The sequence below is a fragment of the Anabrus simplex genome, chromosome 3 (genome assembly GCF_040414725.1).
Source record: "Anabrus simplex isolate iqAnaSimp1 chromosome 3, ASM4041472v1, whole genome shotgun sequence".
Classification (NCBI taxonomy): Eukaryota; Metazoa; Arthropoda; class Insecta; order Orthoptera; family Tettigoniidae; genus Anabrus; species Anabrus simplex.
In genome coordinates, this window is record NC_090267.1 from 96372369 (window position 1) to 96391651 (window position 19283).

Below are 19283 nucleotides of genomic sequence, written 5' to 3' on the forward strand. Positions count from 1 at the left end.
GGTTTGAGACACCTACAGCTGATACCAACTCGAAGGAATACGTCGTAATAACACTCAAAGTGTTGAAGGTACTGTTAAGTGAACCATTGAGGATACATTTCTTGTAAAACTTTTAAATGTCCGGTCAAGAGGATTTCAAATTTAATGCTTAGAGTTGCTTTCAGTTGTTATTTCATAGTTTTAAATTATCATTGATATTACCGCAGCAGGTCTCACCCGTAAAGTTAACTTTTAAAGAATTTATTTTGTTTAGTATCAAATAAATTAATTGTTTTATTTCAACAGTAGAGCAGATAACCTCACATTTTAATGGGGAAACCATACTTCAATGTCCTTTTCCCATAACCTATATGTTATGCTGTCAAAGTAAGCTTATTACCCTACACCCTAGAAATATTCGAGACTCTCATTCTATTATCGTTACATTGATTTGTAGCTGGCGGCCATAATCAATTTATTGTATGTGTAAGTAATCAGGTAAGTACTAAGTGTGAGTACACAGTCCGACGATTGAGCATTTTATTTCAGGAATATTTTATTTCATCCATGTATTTGTGACCCTGTAAATGTCAAATGTAGGAGGTTAAAAAATTCTGTTCAGAGCATCCATACAAACCTGGCGAACGGTTTGAAAGGAATTTTTACTGAAAATCAAATAAAGATATTCACAAGTCAGCAAACACGCGTTAATTGAACTGATGATGACATATCGGCGGCTTTCACTTTAAGGTATCTAGGGAAGAAAACTTCCATTCATATGAGACGAATACTGCATTACCCTCTGTCTGGACTCTCAATGCTGGAAAAATGGGCTTCAAAAATTGACATGAGGAAAGGAAATGGAATCCTGGAAGATATTCTGCGTATGATGAAGATTGCTGGTGTCTCGTGTAAGGACTTCGAGAAAATTGCAGTCCTCCAGTTTGACGACAATGCTCGTTAAAAGTGCTTTCGAATCTGACCCCCTGAAGGATGAAATTAAAGGCCCCAGTTCACAATTGCAAGCTGTGATGGTGAGAGGACTCTTCAACAATTGGAAGCAAGTAATTTACGCCGATTTCGATAAACGATAACAACCCACGGACGTGAGAAAAAGAAGTGTACTTCTTTGCAGTTACCTCTCTCCTGTTGAAACTAATTAAGAACTAGTTTCTCGACAACGTCTTCGACTTTTCTGGTGGCAAAGTTGTCTCGAAGGAACCTATGGAAGCTCTGGTTAAGAATTACAGCCACGAAATGTAAACAAGCCACAAAATTGATGTCAGTCATCTAAACTGTAGGGACGCGGAAAGGATGAACTTAAGAAAAACTGCAAAATCAATGTTACACAGTGTAGCTACACCGTTTCGTCATTTCAAATTAGCATATGATGCAACTCTTAATGAAAGCACGAGTGAATTCATTGAAACTGTTAATAATTGGTACGATCTCATGAATTCCTACAGCCAGGCAGCTTCTAAAGTCCCTAGAAAAACTACATATGGTCTTCAGCTAAAACAACAAAACAAAAGTTTAGATAGAATGTGTGGCCTTATTAACAAGCTTGTTAACAACTTGTTAATCAAGTGTTCCAGAAAGCTATCCTTGTGACTATCTCATCCTTGAAATATCTGATCTCAGAAGTTCAGAATCTGGGAATGAAGTACATTGTAACCCACCGACTGAACCAAGATTCACTCGAGAATTTGTTTTCCCAGATCCGTCCTCGGGGAGGATTATACGACCACCCTACACCACTGAACGCTTTTTATCGTCGTCAGATTATTATTCTCGGAAATATGCCGGTAAAATAGAGAAACACAATAACACGTGAACAGAAACCTCTGATGAATGTCTCTCATCATAAATGCTGAGGAAGTGCGGAATAACGTGTCGTGAGTTAGAATATTCTCCTGCTGATAGCTATTTTGAAGAAGGCAAATATCATACTGTTCCAACATTTGCCGCTAAAATTGACACTGAAATGGAGATCGAAGGTTTGAATTACATTGCAGGTTGGATGAAAATGAGGACTTATGCTCGTATAAAATTTTTAAACAAACGTGGGGAAAAACGAAAAGTGGAAGCAAACATGTCAACGTTATGGAGGTGAAAGTCAAGAAGATAAATAAAATGAAGAAACTTACCAGTTAAGGTACGATTCACTTTGTCATAATAGAACTGTTTGTTCGTTCTTTTGTTCGCTTGCTTGTTTATTGGTCATATTTAATGCTCAGTTTTGTTTAACTTAGAATACTTTATTGAATTTCAGTAGCGTACTGTGACCGCTAAAATCCTATTAGCAATAACCACGGTCTTGCGACACGATTAGCTCTTGTATTGTACATTATTGTGTTCGTTATCTACTATTTACAAAGTCAGTTTGAGAGGGTATAACGAGACACACGAGCTAATAATTGTTTGGTTAAAACATATCTCAATCACTAAATGCCTTTGGAAAGCGCTCCCGCGATCAGAGAGCAGGTATCTGTGTGACGTCACGCTCGAATAGCCAATGACCGCAAGCCAGCCGTTGTGGGTAACCTGTTATATGCTGAAACGGGAATTCCATGTCGACATTCACCGTCAAAGTATTTCTTACGCAACTCGCGCTAACTCCCGTCTGCTATGGTTTGAAAAGACCGCTGAGCACTCCAGCATCGGATGTGACAGCGAGGCAGGTGATCGCTCGCTGCGGGGAACCAGCCAAGGTCAAGTGACGTCAAAATCGAACATTCCATTGCTTCCATTCTGTAACCTCCAGAATAGAATGTCCGATTAAAATTTTAACCACGCCATCATGTAGATCCTTATAATAGCTAGTAGTGTACCAAATTTCGAGAAAATCGGCGGAAGAATAGCCGAGTTATTAAAGGTTGAAGAATATTGTATTTAAAACTTCGCAGTCCGACCCACGCGTATAAAAGAAGCGTGCTGGCTCAGTAGAATTCAGTGTGTGTCTTCGCATCCCAGCTGCCACGTCGTGCAGGCCAGCTGTGGATGTTGTACTCGAGTTCGTTACTATGTCCGGCTGAGTGCTGATGACAGGACGTGAGTGATACAGTTACATTTTCTAAGTGTTAAAAGTGCGATCGTAGGACTTTAACTTCGTGTGAAATTGAAGGCGGCGAATTATCTCAAGTTATTTATAGTGACTAACTTGTAAAAACAGTAATGCAAGAGTGATAGAATTGGTTTCGTAAATTGTCGAACTGAACGGGCTTAGATGATTGATATTTTAAACAATCACGAAGTAACTTGTGAATTTCATTTCATTCCACAAAGACTGTACCTTAATTTAGTTACGGGACTGTTCCGCATGAACTTTTCTCAATTCATAAAGACTGTGCATCAGTAAGAACTTGAGTTTCTTTTCGTAAGACTGTGCTTAGCTCAATTCATAAAGACTGTGCCTTCGTGAAAACTTATTTTCTTTCCATAAGACTGTGCTCAAATAAGACTGTGCCTTCGTGAAAGAACGTAATTTCTTTTCATAAGATTGAGTGTGCTCTAACTTGCATTCATAGAACGGTACATTCATTTTATCGTGCTCAAGCATTACGTAAGACTGTGTCCTAGTGACTATATTTCTTTTCATTGGACTGTGCCAAAGTAATGGTGTTCATTTCATTTCGTAAGACTGAACCTTAAGGTCATAGAAGGTTCCAGATTATTGCCCCATTAATTTCAAGTTCGTCGACGAGTGTATCAAACGATAATTACTTTCATATTTTGAACTGTGTTAATTTTCCACATCGTCACAATGTGTGATACTGAATTTATTTGAATTTCTTCGAAGTGTTCGCGTCCAAACCCACTAATTGTGGAACTTGTGAATTTTTCGAACAGTGTCGTGTATCAATCTTTAGTGCAGTGCGGTATCAGATTCCATTGACATTCTGTGCGAAGTCCATACATTTCTCCACTCCCTTCATGGGAATTCAGTGGGATAAAAGCTAACTAGATATTCCACGCTGCACGCAGACATCAACGGGCATCAGACTCCCAGGTTCGAGTCTCATCCGAACTTCGAAGGTCGTCAACCCGCCGTGGGATAACGTGGTGCCATGGTGCTGAGAGGAGTTCAGTGGAGAGGGGGAAGGAGTTCGACAACGTGGGACATCGCCGACGCCGAGGGACGACGTCTCTCCCTACCTCTACCTCGACATTCAAAATCTCAACTGTTCGTTTGTGAAAGGTGATATAATTTGTCAATTTTTAAATAAACACAAGTTTCAACCCAATAAGAACTTACTATACTACCCATCTCTTTCTGACTCTCTGAGCATGGACCGTACACGCCCCGGAGTCTATCCATGCCCTCTACTGAACTAAAGTACGGGCATTCCTGTTACAATACTGACCTTGAGTACCATGGGTCACCACTTGCATCGCCAACATCTACACTGTCGTATGTATATTTCTCACCAACACCGTGAACGTGCCCCATCGTGCACAAGGCTGCCAACCTGTCTACTTAGGAACTACGACGAGTGGAGTGAACTTTTTTCTTGCCTTGCGGGCAGTATGCGCCAAGGCCATAGATAGGAGTCTCTCGAAGGAAGTGTGCTTCTCATGTCAGAAACTGGCCTAGTGACCTGTGATACCAGTGCATTCTATGTGGGCTAATGGTGATAAGATGAAATAGGTTCCGTACCATTTTTTTGCTAGTGGTGAAAAGCTTAATCGGAATCGGATAGTAACAAAGTCTACTAACTTGTTCTTGGAAGATAGCGCCTCGAGATCGAGACAGCAGTACATTTCATTTCGCAATTCCCCGCCAATAACGGTCCATTGTTGATTCAATACCTCTGTTATTCTAGTGATACGGCTGCGTGCGGTGGATGTCGTATTAATGCCACCGGTTTTTCTTCTACTTATAAGAACAACTTCAATGATTTCATTCAGTTGCATCTACGTCACGACTTGCTTTCAAGTAAAAATGTGGCCGTGATGTTAAATTATTAGCGAATAACAAGCGTAATCGTGTAGGTTTTCCGTGTCATGGGCGAGTACAAGGGGGTGGCGAAAGCGTTTGGTATGTCAGTGTCCAGAAAAATTCTTTTTTGGTGACTCTGCATTCTGTCGTGACCTACCTGTCCTGAGAAACGTTCTATAGTGGGTTGGTCACCGGCCGATGTTGTTGGTGTATTACCTTTTTTGCCGGGCGGTTCTGTAGGGAAGTACATAGTAGGTGCGAACTCGGTCCCGGAACTCCCGAAATGAAAGATGAAGTAAAGCAACTGTCCTTTATTACCCAGGACGATTAAACACATTATATACAAAATATATTTACAGGTTCTGACTATGTTGGTCTGACGGGAGCTTGCTTCACGAGCCTACTGCTACTCGCTAAGTCCGAATTCTGCCTTACGGCAAATAGGTACAACTTCACTGTCAAGTGAATACGAATGACTGAATGAGTGAGAGAGCCCCTCCCCATCTTGGTTTCGGGTTTATATCTGCTATCATTCAAGCAAAGGTCAGTCCCTTCCCACTACAATAGGCGTTGGACTATGGGCGTTACCTAGCCATTCGCCCTGCTAGGTGGCGCCATCCAGTTGCTATTATGAGCTATCTCTCCCAGTAAGTGCTGCTCTCTGGGTACTAGTATCCCTATCCTTTCCCTTGCACTTTTGTCTCTCTGTGTATGCTAGAGTACATCTGCACTGGCTTTGATTTCATTGCCGGCGAGCCGAGTGCTTCGGGACTAACTATAAGACTCTGGTTTGTCAACAACAAACATCCTCTCCCGTAAAAAAGTTATTGCAGCGTGTGATGCAAGCCCTCTGCCTGACCAAGACTCTCCACTAATTCTAACGTACTGAAATGTTCCTTCTTCATTTCAGCTATAAAATATTAATAGAATTAATATACAAGTACACTGGCATTACAAGATGTCACGTATTACTAATTAATATTCTTACACTAGTTTATTTCCCTTGATACCTTGAAATCGAATCTCGGACGCCGTTTATCTGACAGTCCGCCGGTTCGAGCCTTGGGGAGGTCGGTATACGACAATTGAACTTGTACCAAATAGGTTGTTTTGCGGTCCTTTGGTGTACTGTATGTTACCTAAACCACAGGGCCTTTCTCACACTGTCATACTATCGTTGATTGTTGCAACTCTTGTCGGGAGGTTTGTGTGGCGTGGGTTGACGCCAATAAGAAAGACACTGGAGGACTCAGCATTGTTGTAGAAATTGATGAATCTAAATTCGGCAAATCCAAATATCATAGAGGCAGGCATGATTGAGGCCAGTAGTTATTTGGAGGGGTTGAGAGAGACGACCACAGCAGCTTTTGATTGTTGTACCAGTGCAGAAAAATGGTAAGGAGACTTTGCTGGCAGTCATAAAAGAGGGACTCGTGCATCTCCGCGTGAACCACTCGTCAACACGAGAAAGAGTGGTCACGTTCACAAGGGAAACCGAACGGCGATAACCAACGATAGGTGTTCCGTGTAACTCAGAGTATCGCGAATAGGTGGCAACACTTGAAGATCTGCAGCTGCTCAGATCCAAAGTTCGGTAGGACAAGGTATCATTTTGTTGGATATCTTGCCCAGTTCCTGTTCGTTCAAGACCAGTTTCCCCTCGGGATCGAGGGTGCACGAATTTTTTCAAGGCTGCCAGTCTCTACATTAAAGTAAGTTTAATTTACAAACATTGTTGTTCTGTATTATACAGTACATTGCTTCTTGCGTTTTTCTTCCTGTGCAGTTTGGTAACGCTCTGTATTTCTGATCATTCATGGTAATGACGTCATATCCGATTATATTTTAGCCAACACCGATGCTAATAGCTATTCCAGCATTGTAGAATAGAGTGCGCTACTCTTCATTAGGTATACATTAAGTCCCTGGACATGGCAATGAACACATCTCTTCTCTAAAAGGAATTCCACGTAAATTTTGCATTGTTTCTACTTCCTCATCTCTTATACAAATATTGCGTGACCAGGTCTGAAATTTTACCACCACAGTTTGGTAGGGTTCGTCGGTGCGATCTGTGTCACACATCGATTTCGTCCATTGAAATCATTGCCTTCCGCCTCTGTGGTGTAGTGGTTAGTGTGATTAGCTGCCACTCCTAGAGGCCCGGGTTCGATTCCCGGCTCTGCCACGACATTTAAAAAGTGGTACGAGGGCTGGAACGGGGTCCACTCAGCCTTGGGAGGTCAACTGAGTAGAGAGGGTTCGATTCCCTCCTCAGCCATCCTGGAAGTGGTTTTCCGTGGTTTCCCACTTCTCCTCCAGGCAAATGCCGGGATGGTATCTAACTTAAGGCCACGGCTGCTTTCTTCCCTCCTCCTTGTCTATCCCGTCCAAACTTTCCATCCTCCGACAAGGCCCCTGTTCAACATAGCGGGTGAGGCCGCCTGGGCGAGGTACTGGTCATCCTCCCCAGTTGTATCCCTAGACCCAGAGTCTGAAACTCTAGGACACTGCCCTTGAGGCGGTAGAGGTGGGATCCCTCGCTGAGTCCGAGGGAAAAACCGACCCCATAACGAGTTAAAGTAAATAAGTCAAATCAAACCTTTGCCCTATGCCTAGACTACCTTACTCGCATGCCCCTTCACTTTCGTTAATTTTCTTCGACATGTCAAATCCCTTCCTCTTTCTCGTACTACTGGGTTGGCATTAACGTAATTTATATAATAATAATAATAATAATAATAATAATAATAATAATAATAATAATAATAATAATAATAATAATAATAATAATAATAATAATAATAATAATAATAATAATAATAATAATAATAATTGAAGCGACTGGTACACCTCTACACCGCACATTTGAATTTTTCCGCCTTAAAGTACTCTTCTACAGGAGAAACTCTGAACTTTAAAAACTGGATCAACTCAATAGTTCCTCGGAAGATGTCACTGCCGTAAACTTTGTGATTACGAAGTTGTCAATGCTGTGTGGATTCCAACTTGTTTTGTTTTCCATTGATCAAGAAGTGTGGACATTCTCTTATAGATGTCTCTACTAAAAAAGAAACTATGATCATGCACCCTGGTGCGAAGTGAAGGAACTTTTCTTGAAGATATTTTGTACTCATAAGTTTTCCTATAGCTAAATTTCGTTCTTTCATTTGTGGGTTGGCAATATTAATATTTTCTTTCCGCCAGTTTTGAAGTTAGCCAATCAATTATTTCTGTAATTAATTTTTAACCAATCGTGTCTGTCTTCTTCAATTTTGATGTGTAACTTTTAGCCAGCCAATAAAAGCCTGTGGGTGTGGCTGTTTTATTCATGAAAGGTCTCGACTTTTCCTCGACGGTATAAAAACTGCTGATTTTCTTGTCTCTCGGCCACATCATCAACATATAACTTAGTGTATGGACATGTAGCAGGAGGCGGGAAGCGCTCCTTTCATCAGGCAGCAGCTCTTCAGTAAAGTAATGGCCATTTACCATCTTTATTTCTTGCTAGCTCAGCAGTTTAACCCGCGGGGAAGGTCAGGAATCTTTATTACGTAACCTATCTTCAAACATCTAATTTGCCGTCGCTTTTGTAAAACTCCACATATCTTTAACTGTAAATCGGAGATAGAGAGTGCTTTACCCTCTCGAGCTCCCCTTCATTTTGGGATTTGAGGTGACTACGGTTTCGTAACCGTTTTTCTACTCTTCCTTAATGTGTTAAATTTATTCTGTATACGAGTCATCTCCATAGTTTGGGAATAGCCCCTGTTTCATCGGCCTAGTGCCTCTTAGGTTTTTAGAAGTTTCATGTAGGAGTGCAGATTCTCGCCTCCATTCATTTTGCATTTTGGGCCATTAACTTAACCTGTTATTTTTCTACTAAGGCCCAGTAGGTTGGGTACAAGATACCCCTGTTTCTTTGTAAGTGTGCCTTGAGGGCAGTTTATGGTAAAGACTGTTGTGGCCTTTGATAGGCTCAGAAAATTGAGAGCGGGTCAGCTCTTTTATATGTGGTAAAAGTGCCTCTAGGAGGCCTCATAGGGTTTTTGGAGCCAAGGCTCCTTGAATGAAGGGGTTTTCTGTCCTTTGGTAAATATGTGGTTGTGAGCTGAGAGCTCAGAAATTGTAAAAATTAGGGCTTGAGGCCCAGATTGTTAAATTGTCTCTTAATCTTGGCTTTCCTGGTCTTGTACCTGATTTGACTTGTTGTTATTTGTTGAAATTTTATGTGAAAACTGTTATGTTTTGATATTTTCGAAAATATAACTTTTAATGCAATTTTAATTCGTATCTCGGCATTGTAGTTGGAACATTCCAGCCCGCACCTTCTTTCACCTCTGCATTCCACGGGTATCACCGTAACAATAATAATAATAATAATAATAATAATAATAATAATAATAATAATAATAATAATAATAATAATAATAATAATAATAATAATAATAATAATACGTCCATCTCTGTGGTCTAGTGTTATCTTGATTAGCTGCCACCCTCGGAGGCCCGGGTTCGATTCCCGGCTCTGCTACGAGATTTGAAAAGTGGTACGAGGGCTGGAACAGTGTCCACTCAGCCTCTGGAGGTCAGCTGAGTAGAGGTGGGTTCAGTTCCCCCCCTCAGCCCTCCTCGAAGTGGTTTTCCGTGGTTTCCCACTTCTCCAGGCAAATGTTGGGATGGTACCTAACTTAAGGCCACGGCCGCTTCCTTCCCTCTTCCTTGTTTATCCATTCCAATCTTCCCCCACAAGGCCCATGTTCAGCATAGCACGTAAGGTCCCCTGGGCGAGGTACTGGTCAGTTGTATACCCCGACGGAAAGTCCCACGCTCCGGGACTCTGCGCTTGAGGCGGTAGAGGTGAGATCCTTCGCTGAGTCTAAGGAAAAAAACCGATCCTGGAGGGTAAACCGATTAAGAAATAATAATAATAATAATAATAATAATAATAATAATAATAATAATAATAATAATAATAATAAATTATGTATTATTAATTATTATTATTATTAATAATTAATTAATAATTAATAATTAATAACTAATTATTAATTAATTATTAATAATAATAAATAATAATAAATTATAAATTTATTAATAAAAATATATTATTATTATTATTATTATTATTATTATTATTATTATTATTATTATTATTATTATTATTATTATTATTATTATTATTATTATTATTATTATTATTTAATTTTGACCCTGTAAAGCATAATCACCATCATCACAGTTCTGGAACTGTTGATATTTCACAAAAGCACAATTTTATTTCGAGCTGAAGTTGAGTATGATCTGTAAGTCTAAGTGCCACGTATAGGCCTATTTTCAGTGTGGTCAGCAGTCGCGGGCGGTCCAAATGGGTCTGGGACGTCTTAAGGCAGATGTTTACAATTCCAGCCCTCGCACCAGATTTTTAATCTCTGGCAGAACTGGGAATCGAACACGGGGATTCTGTAACATACTACAAGACTACGAAGACGGTGGTTAAGATGGTAAAGAACTAACTTCAGTACAAACATAATCATCTCAACGACCTAGGCACGCTCTGAGGCACCAAGCTGCCGAGTCCAGAAAAAGCAACAAAAGTAGGGCAGAGCTATTTTCTGTTTCACACCTTTCTCCAAAGGACCCCTCTGCAGTCCAGCTAGTTCAGCCCGTAGATCATGAGATTATTATTCTCACAATCAGTGTAGTGATTTCGAGCACCATGTTGGGCGTGATGATATGTTTCGGTGCTCCTGAGCTGAACACACTAAAATTCATCCTGGCGGCCGCATCCTTCAGTTCGAATAGGTATCTTCCACGATTGGGAATCAGGATATAGGCTAGAATTTGAAGAGAGGTAGCGTTTACCTTGAGCTGAAGTGAGAAAGGACGGAAAACCATTTGGAAGGTGTCCGAGTTTTGGAAATTTCAACCTTCATTTACACACCGCATTCCATCCCTTACCTTAGATTTCGATACTCTGGCGGAGCTGAGAATGGAACGTAGGCATCTGGAGTCTCAATAGATACCCTGTGACCACGAAGGTGGTATTTAATAATATAATATAATATAATATAATATAATATAATATAATATAATATAATATAATATAATATAATATAATATAATATAATATAATATAATATATTATTATTATTATTATTATTATTATTTGAACCAATGAAAAGGAAATGCGGTGCCTCTGTGGCGTAGTGGTTAATGTGATTAGCTGCCACCCCTGGAGGCCTGGGTTCGAGGACTGAAACAGGGTCCATTCCAGTGTCGCCAACTTAGCGGATTTTCCGCTAAATTTGGCAGAATTCGAAGACTATTGGCGAAGAAATGTATCATTTAGCGGACAGCGGAATTTTTTGGCGGAATTCTAGATTTATTATAGCGGAATTTATTGTTTTATCCATTCTGCGTTTTTTACTTTTCTTTTTTTTCTCTCTCTCTAATTTGCACTCCAGTCTGTCTCCGAGCTATTCCGTATTTCTTGTCAGGAGCTAGGTCACATGAGGAAAACATGTTATTTGGATTAGATGTTATCAGATCGTGGTATCATAAATTTGTAATGCGTGGGGGAAAGGTACTTATCTCTTAGTTGACAAATGACAACAGATAATGAAACTGTGAGAGAGTAGCATTTATATTTATGCTATGAAGGAAGACAGTTTAATGAACTGGCCTGTTCTGTATGTGACCCTTGAGGTTGGGGATTCACCTAGTTTGCACCCGGCAGTAAAACACCTACAAGTTTTAGCTCGCCGGATCGCAGGCAGGGGGTTAATCCCAGTGAAATTCACAGATCAGATGAGTGCAGACATTTACTTTTATTATTATTCTTATCCTTACCTCGTCCTTGTCTAGCCCTTCCAATCTTCTCCTCTTCCTCCCACAAGTCCAATGTTCAGTATATCAGGTGAGGCCGCCTGGGAGAGGTACTGGTTCTCCTTCCCAGTTGTATCCCCGACCCAAAATCTCACTCCCCACTCTTGAGACGGTAGAGGTAGGATCCCTAGCTGAGTCCAGGGGAAAAGTCAAGCCCGGAAGTTAAACGGACAATTAAATGACAAGAAATAATGAAAAGGAAACGCAAGGAGGAGCTCATTTCTGTAAGCTGTCATCCCGCCGCTTTGGCTAATGTTAAGGCCTGAGTCACCAAACTGACGAGTCAATCAACAAAAAATAGAGCACAACTATACGACCTTTAAGAACTTGCTTCGAGCGAAGTGCAACGTAGCCCGGCTAGCTCAGTCGGTAGAGCATGAGACTCTTAATCTCAGGGTCGTGGGTTCGAGCCCTACGTTGGGCGTGATTTTTTTTGTTGTTTCAAGTAATCAAGAGTTCTTTTTAATCGAATACACGATCTTGTATGTCGCCTAGACAAGAGGAACTGTCCAAGTTGTTATTACGGAGCTTCTGTTGCTCGTTAAAGAAGTTCAGATAAACCTCACCGCTTCCTGTAATGCCACTCAAAAATACCATGTGTATTTCAACAGAATAGGAAAATTCTCCCATGTAATTATAGTAGTCCGCCTCTGTGGTGTAGTGGTTAGTGTGATTAGCTGCCACCCCTGGAGGTCCGGGTTCTATTCCCGGCTCAGCTACGAAATTTGAAAAAAGTGGTACGAGGGCTGGAACGGGGTCCACTCAGCCTCGGGAGGTCAACTGAGTAGAGGTGGGTTCGATTCCCACCTCAGCCATCATCGAAGTTGTTTTCAGTGGTTTCCCACTTCTCCTCCAGGCAAATGCCGGGATGTTACCTAACTTAAGGCCACGACCGTTTCCTTCCCTCTTCCTAGTCTATTCCTTCCAAACTTCCCATCCCTCCGCAAGTCCTCTGCTCATCATAGCAGGTGAGGCAGGCGGGGCGAGGTACTGGTCCTCCTCCCCAGTTTTGTACCCGGCCGAAAGTCTCACGCTCCAGGACACTACCCTGTAGAGTTAAAGGTGGGATCCCTCGCTGAGTCAGAGGGAAAAACCGACCCTGGCGGGTTAACAGATTAAGAAATAATAATAATAATAATAATAATAATAATAATAATCATCTGTTTACCCTCCAGGTTCGGTTTTTTCCCTCGGACTCAGCGAGGGATCCCACCTCTACCGCCTCAAGTGCAGTGTCCTGGAGCTAATCACGCTAACCACTACACCACAAAGGCGGACAATAATAATAATAATAATAATAATAATAATAATAATAATAATAATAATAATAATAATAATAAAGTAGCTGCCACCCCCGGAGGCCCGGGTTCGATTCCCGGCTCTGCCATGAAATTTGAAAAGTGGTACGAGGGCTGGATCGAGGTCCACTCAGCCTCGGGAGGTCAACTGAGTCGAGGTGGGTTCGATTCCCACCTCAGCCATCCTGGAAGTGGTTTTCCGTGGTTTCCCACTTCTCCTCCAGGCGAATGCCGGGGTGGTACCTAACTTAAGGCCACGGCCGCTTCCTTCCCTCTTCCTTGCCTATCCCTTCCAATCTTCCCATCCCTCCACAAGGCCCCTGTTCAGCATAGCAGTTGAGGCCGCCTGGGCGAGGTACTGGTCCTACTCCCCAGTTGTATCCCCCGACCAAGAGTTTGAAGCTCCAGGACACTGCCCTTGAGGTGGTAGAGGTAGGATCCCTCGCTAAGTCCGAGGGAAAAACCGAACCTGGAGGGTAAACAGATGATGATGATGATGATGATGATGATGATGATGATGATGATGATGATGATAAAGGTCATCAATTAAGCCAAAGGAAAGGAAACGTAAGGTAGAGTTCACTTCAGTAAGCTGTCAGTAAGCAGTCGTTCCGTCGCGTCAGCTTGAGTAAAACGCGAGTCACCAAATTGGCGAGTCTAACAAAAACAAACAAAAATAGAGCACAACTATGCGCTCTTTCAGAGCTTTCCTCGAGTACAGTAGACGGCAGCCCGGCTAACTCAGTCGGTGCAGCGTGAGACTCTTAATCTGAGGGTCGTGGGTTCTTCGAGCCACATGTTGGGCGTGAATTTAAATTTGTTTCTGACAATAAGAATTTATTCTTTTTTTTTTTTTTTTTGCTTTGCGTCGCACCGACACAGATAGGTTTGTTTTTTTTTTTGCTAGGAGCTTCACGTCGCACCGTCACAGATAGGTCTTATGGCGACGATGGGATAGGATAGGCCTAGGAGTTGGAAGGAAGCGGCCGTGGCCTTAATTAAGGTAAGCCCCAGCATTTGCCTGGTGTGAAAATGGCAACCAAAGGGGCGCACAGCTGTGAGCTTGCATTCGGGAGATAGTGGGTTCGAATCCCATTGTCGGCAGCCCTGAAGATGGTTTTCCGTGGTTTCCCATTTTCACACAAGGGAAATGCTGGGGCTGTACCTTAATTAAGTCAAGGCCGCTTCCTTCCTACTCCTAGGCCTTTCCTATCCCACTGTCGCCATAAGACGGTGCGACGTAAATCAAGTTGTAAAAAAAAATTATCATTGAGATTTATTAATTAATAACTATATCATCGTCTCTAGCCGTATACAAGGACGTGAGTTCGGCAAATTCTTGAAGGCATCGCCATTGAGGCCTGAATATAACGGAAGAGTATTCGCTTTAACACAGAATATATGACACCCTTTCTGCCACTGAGAGTGTATGGATGGGTGCTTATTTGGACTGGTGATTATTAACTTCCAGACTTCATCACAAGCACTCCAACACACTACACGCAACTAACAAACACACTTATTGCTAGTTCTATGTTATTATTTTGAAGTTGCCGAGATTATGATAAATTGTTTGCCGTCCAAACACTAGTCTGCAATGTGTGGTTATAACAGCGCTGATGCTGCCCCCTAGCTTTTGAGTTTCTTCAAGGAGTTTGCGAGGGGAGGCGGTAAATAAGGGTAGCTGCAGGGAACGAACAGATGCGGCTGTTCCCCACTTGAAACCAATCACGAGCTTGGGGCATTGATTGCGTCACGCACTCACATCGCGCAGCCAAGCGGAAGAGCCGTAAAACAATCACCAACTTCGCTTCTCCCCGCTTTCTTCTGGCTGTCTTCAGCTGTAACAATGCGCTGATAACGGCGAACAGCGAAGTCTTCTCACCTGATGATGGGTCTTGATCATAACAGTCGTCGGATCATTATGTCGAGGAACGTGTTCTATCAGAAGAAATATTTAGTAGGCGGCGATTTAGACTCAAATTACGGAAAATGACATGGCGTAGTGCCGGGAGTGTCCGAGGACATGTCCGGCTCGCCAGGTGCAGGTCTTTTGATTTGACTCCCGTAGGTGACCTGCGCGTCATGATGAGGATGCAATAATTATGAAGACGATACATACACCCAGCCCCGTGCCAGTGAAATTAACCAATGATGGTTAAAATTCCCGACCCTACCGGGCTTTGAACCCGGGACCCCTATGACCAAAGGCCAGCACGCTAACCATTTAACCATGCAGCCGAACACTGAATTTACTAATGGGCTGACATTGAAATATAGACTACATAATCTGGAGGTAGGTATTTAGAAACGTATCTGGGAGAAGATCCGAAATAATTTCCCGAGAGTTGATATTTTGTCTAAATTTCGCGAATTCTGAATAACTGACAGTACTACATAAGAGATATGATATTACATACAAATTATAGTACAACTATTGAATGAGTATTGCCGAATTATTGCTATTATTATTATTATTATTATTATTATTATTATTATTATTATTATTATTATTATTATTATTATTATTATTATTACTTGATTTACGTCGCACCGGCACAGATAGGTCTTACGGCGACGTGGGATAGGATCGAGAAGGAAGTGGCTGTGGCTTTAATTAAGGTGTGAAAATGGGAAACCACGGAAAAACATCTTCAGGTTTGCCGACAGTGGGGTAAGAACCCACTATCTTCCGAAATGCAAGCTGACAGCTACGTGATCCAAACCACGCAGCCATAACACCTATCTGTGTCGGTGCGACGTGAAGCAAGTTGTAAAAAAGTATCATTGACAAAGCATGATAGAAAGAGATATATTAATTAATAATCATATCGTCGCCTCTGTAGTGTAGTGGTTAGTGTGATTAGCTGCCACCCCCGGATGTCCGGGTTCGATTTCCGGCTCTGCCACGAAATTTGAAAAGTGGTAAGAGGGCTGGAGCAGGGTTCACTCAGCCTCTGGAGGTCAACTGAGTAGAGGTGGGTTCGATTCCCACCTCAGCCATCCTGGAAGTGGTTTTCCGTAGTTTCCCACTTCTCCTCCAGGCAAGTGCCGGGATGGTACCTAACTTAAGGCCACGGCCGTTTCCTTCCCTCTTCCTTGTCTATCCCTTCCAATATTCCCATTCCCCGCCACGGCATAGCAGGTGAAGCCGCCTGGGCGAAGTACTGGTCATCCTCCCCAGTTGTATCTGAAGCTCCAGTACACTGCCCTTGAGGCGGTAGAGGTGGAATCCCTCGCTGAGTCCGAGGGAAAAACCAACCCTGGAGGGTAAGCAGATTAAGAAAGAAGAAAGAATATATATATCATCGTCTCATTGGCAAATTCTTATAGCCTGAGAATAACGGATCAGTATCCGATTTTAAGGTGGAAAGTATTGTTAGAAAAGGAGGGGTGGGGGAGTTTCCGAAAATACATACATAAAGATGCAAAAATAAGGTGTTGATCAAATCACATCATTAAGGTTTTACCGGGCGAGTTGGCCGTGCGGTTAGAGGCGCGCAGCTGTGAGCTTGCATCCGGGAGATAGTGGGTCCGAATCCCACTGTCCTCAGCCCTGAAGATGGTTTTCCGTGGTTTCCCATTTTCACACCAGGCAAATGCTGGGGCTGTACCTTAATTAAGGCCACGGCCGCTTCCTTCCAACTCTTAGGCCTTTCCTATCCCATCGTCGTCATAAGACCTATCTGTGTCGGTAAACGTAAAGCTACTAGCAAAAAAAAAAAGCATTAAGGTTTAACCCAGTTACATGAACTTTCCTTCTCCAATTTACTGGGTTCGAATAATTAATAAAACTGGCGATGTTCATGTGGAAGAATTTGAATTTTCATTAGCAAATCTATCAACCTTGTCTCGAACACTCATCAACTTCTTCCATACTCTGAATCACATCAGGCAAATACTTATAGCCATGCACTGCAAAAGTTCCAACTTCAGGTCTTTGTTGTTGAGTATTTCTTGGCCTGACTGATGATTACTGTGTCCATTGAGTCTACCTAGAGTAAAACGGAACGTCGAAATTGATGAGCAGACAGCCAGATGGCGTCAAATCGAAATGTCTGCAAACGGTAGCTGAGGCCATACGATTATTATTATTACAGAAGAAGCATTCGATTTTGTCAACATTTTCGACCAAGAAAATACCTATCGGGATGAAAATAGCTATATTTTTTGAAAGGTGCTGCACCTTAGTCCTTTCACTAATAAAAATGTCAGTTCAATATCTTACTTTACTGTAAGAACTAGCCTACTACTGAAGTTTACGACCCTAGCAGTTCTCCAGAGGTTCTGGGAGTGTGCAATTCTCTTCAGCTCTACGTACGATTGGCATCCCAGCTCCTCCACCACTTGACCAATATATTCCAGTCTACGCCTTTCCCTACAATTTCAATCAATCAATCAATCAATCAATCAATCAATCAATCAATCAATCAATCAATCAATCAATCAATCAATCAATCAATCAATCAATCAATCAATCAATCAATCAATCAATCAATCAATCAATCAATCAATCCTGATCTGCATTGAAGACAGTCGCCCAGGTGGCAGATTCCCTATCTGTTGTTTTCCTAGCCTTTTCTTGAATGATTTCAAAGAAATTAGAAATTTATTGAACATCTCGGGAGGGCCTCCGTGGCTCAGGCGGCAGTGCGCCGGCCTCTCACCAATGGGTTCTGTGGTGCAAATCCCGGTCACTCCATGTGAAATTTGTGCTGGATAAAGAGGAGACGGGACAGGTTTTTCTCCGGGTACACCGGTTTTCCCTGTCACATTTCATTCCAGCAACACTCGGTTCCGTCTCACGAGTTCCATTCCCGTGAGTTCCGAAAACAAATTGGTTAGGAAAAACGTCCCATGAGTTCCTACCGCGTATTCACGCCTGAGTAAATAAGCTAATGAGTCCCACTAGTTCCGAATGTCTGTGGAAAACCCAGCTGTCAGTTCTGAGTTTTGACCGGCTAATAATAGTACGACGCTACTTTGAAGAGTAGCCTTACCACCGGGTACCTAAGGACTATTTTCAAGTAATTTGTGTTTGTGTCTTTGAGTGGAGCAGATAAACATGGAGTTCAAAATTAGCATTAAAAGAAACCAAATTTTGATATTTAATGGTTACCGTTTTTATAAGAAACGCGATAACAAATCAAGCGAAGTGTGGATTTTTGCTGCAAAACCATGTGCCGGAAAAGTGATTTTAAAAAATCAGGAAATGATTAAAGAAGTGGACCATGATGTTGTTCCTGATATGGCCAGCGTTGAAGTGTTCAAAGCAGCTGCCATGGGCAGGAAAAGAGCTCGCGAGGAGAATAACACTTCAATCTCACAGGTAAGGATGATTCATATTACTTTCTTATTGCTTCCCTTTATTTACTTTTTTACAAGCTATTTTATTAATCAAATACAGAAAATGAACACAGTGTTGTTGGACTTTTGAGCCACTTTAAGTTATTATATTAAATATAAGGCTAAGATTAAAACATGAATGATTAAGTAATATTTTATCTTCATCTAATAGGCTTAGGAATAATATCATCATATTTAGGGATCTAATATGATTCATGTGATATTCTTACTTATTTAACAATTATTGTAATTTAACAATATTGTAATCATGAATTACATAATTACAAGTGGTAAAGTGAACCATTCTAACGTCATGTATTTTTTTCAGATATACGACGAAAACGGACACTTGCATCAGACAGGATACGAGTTTGAGACTCGAATGCCTCAGTTCCTAAGTTTAAAGAGTTCATTGTACAGACAGCGGAGTAAAGCACAAGGAGTGCAGAAAGAACCAATGCATCGAGATGAAGTAAATTTAGCTGAAGAAACTCTATGTAGGCTATGCCCGATGGCACAAACTTATTATTGGCTGACGTCTGTGAAGGCGACAGATTATTGATATTTGCGAGCCCTAGAGGCAAAGAAATATTAAAACAAAACAAAAACACTTCTTAACGGACGGGACATTTAAGAGTGTCAGTAGCAATGTGTACACCATTCATGAAGACTTGGGAAGCAACAAGGAGGAGATAAATGTAACGCCTGCTGTTTACGCACTGCTTCCAAACAAGAGCAAAGCCACTTATGTTCGCCTCTTCGCTTTTGAGTATGTATAAAACTAGCCAGGAAATCAGAAACACCATCAAGCAGTGTGCTGCACTTGCATTCCT

General features: G+C 41.7%; 1 non-coding gene across 1 annotated transcript; it reads left to right on the top strand.

Moving 5' to 3' along the window:
- The first annotated feature begins 12157 nt into the window (after positions 1–12157).
- TRNAK-CUU (transfer RNA lysine (anticodon CUU)) lies at positions 12158–12230 on the top strand. Its single transcript has one exon. It is a non-coding gene; the product is annotated as a tRNA-Lys (tRNA).
- The last annotated feature ends 7053 nt before the right edge of the window (positions 12231–19283 follow it).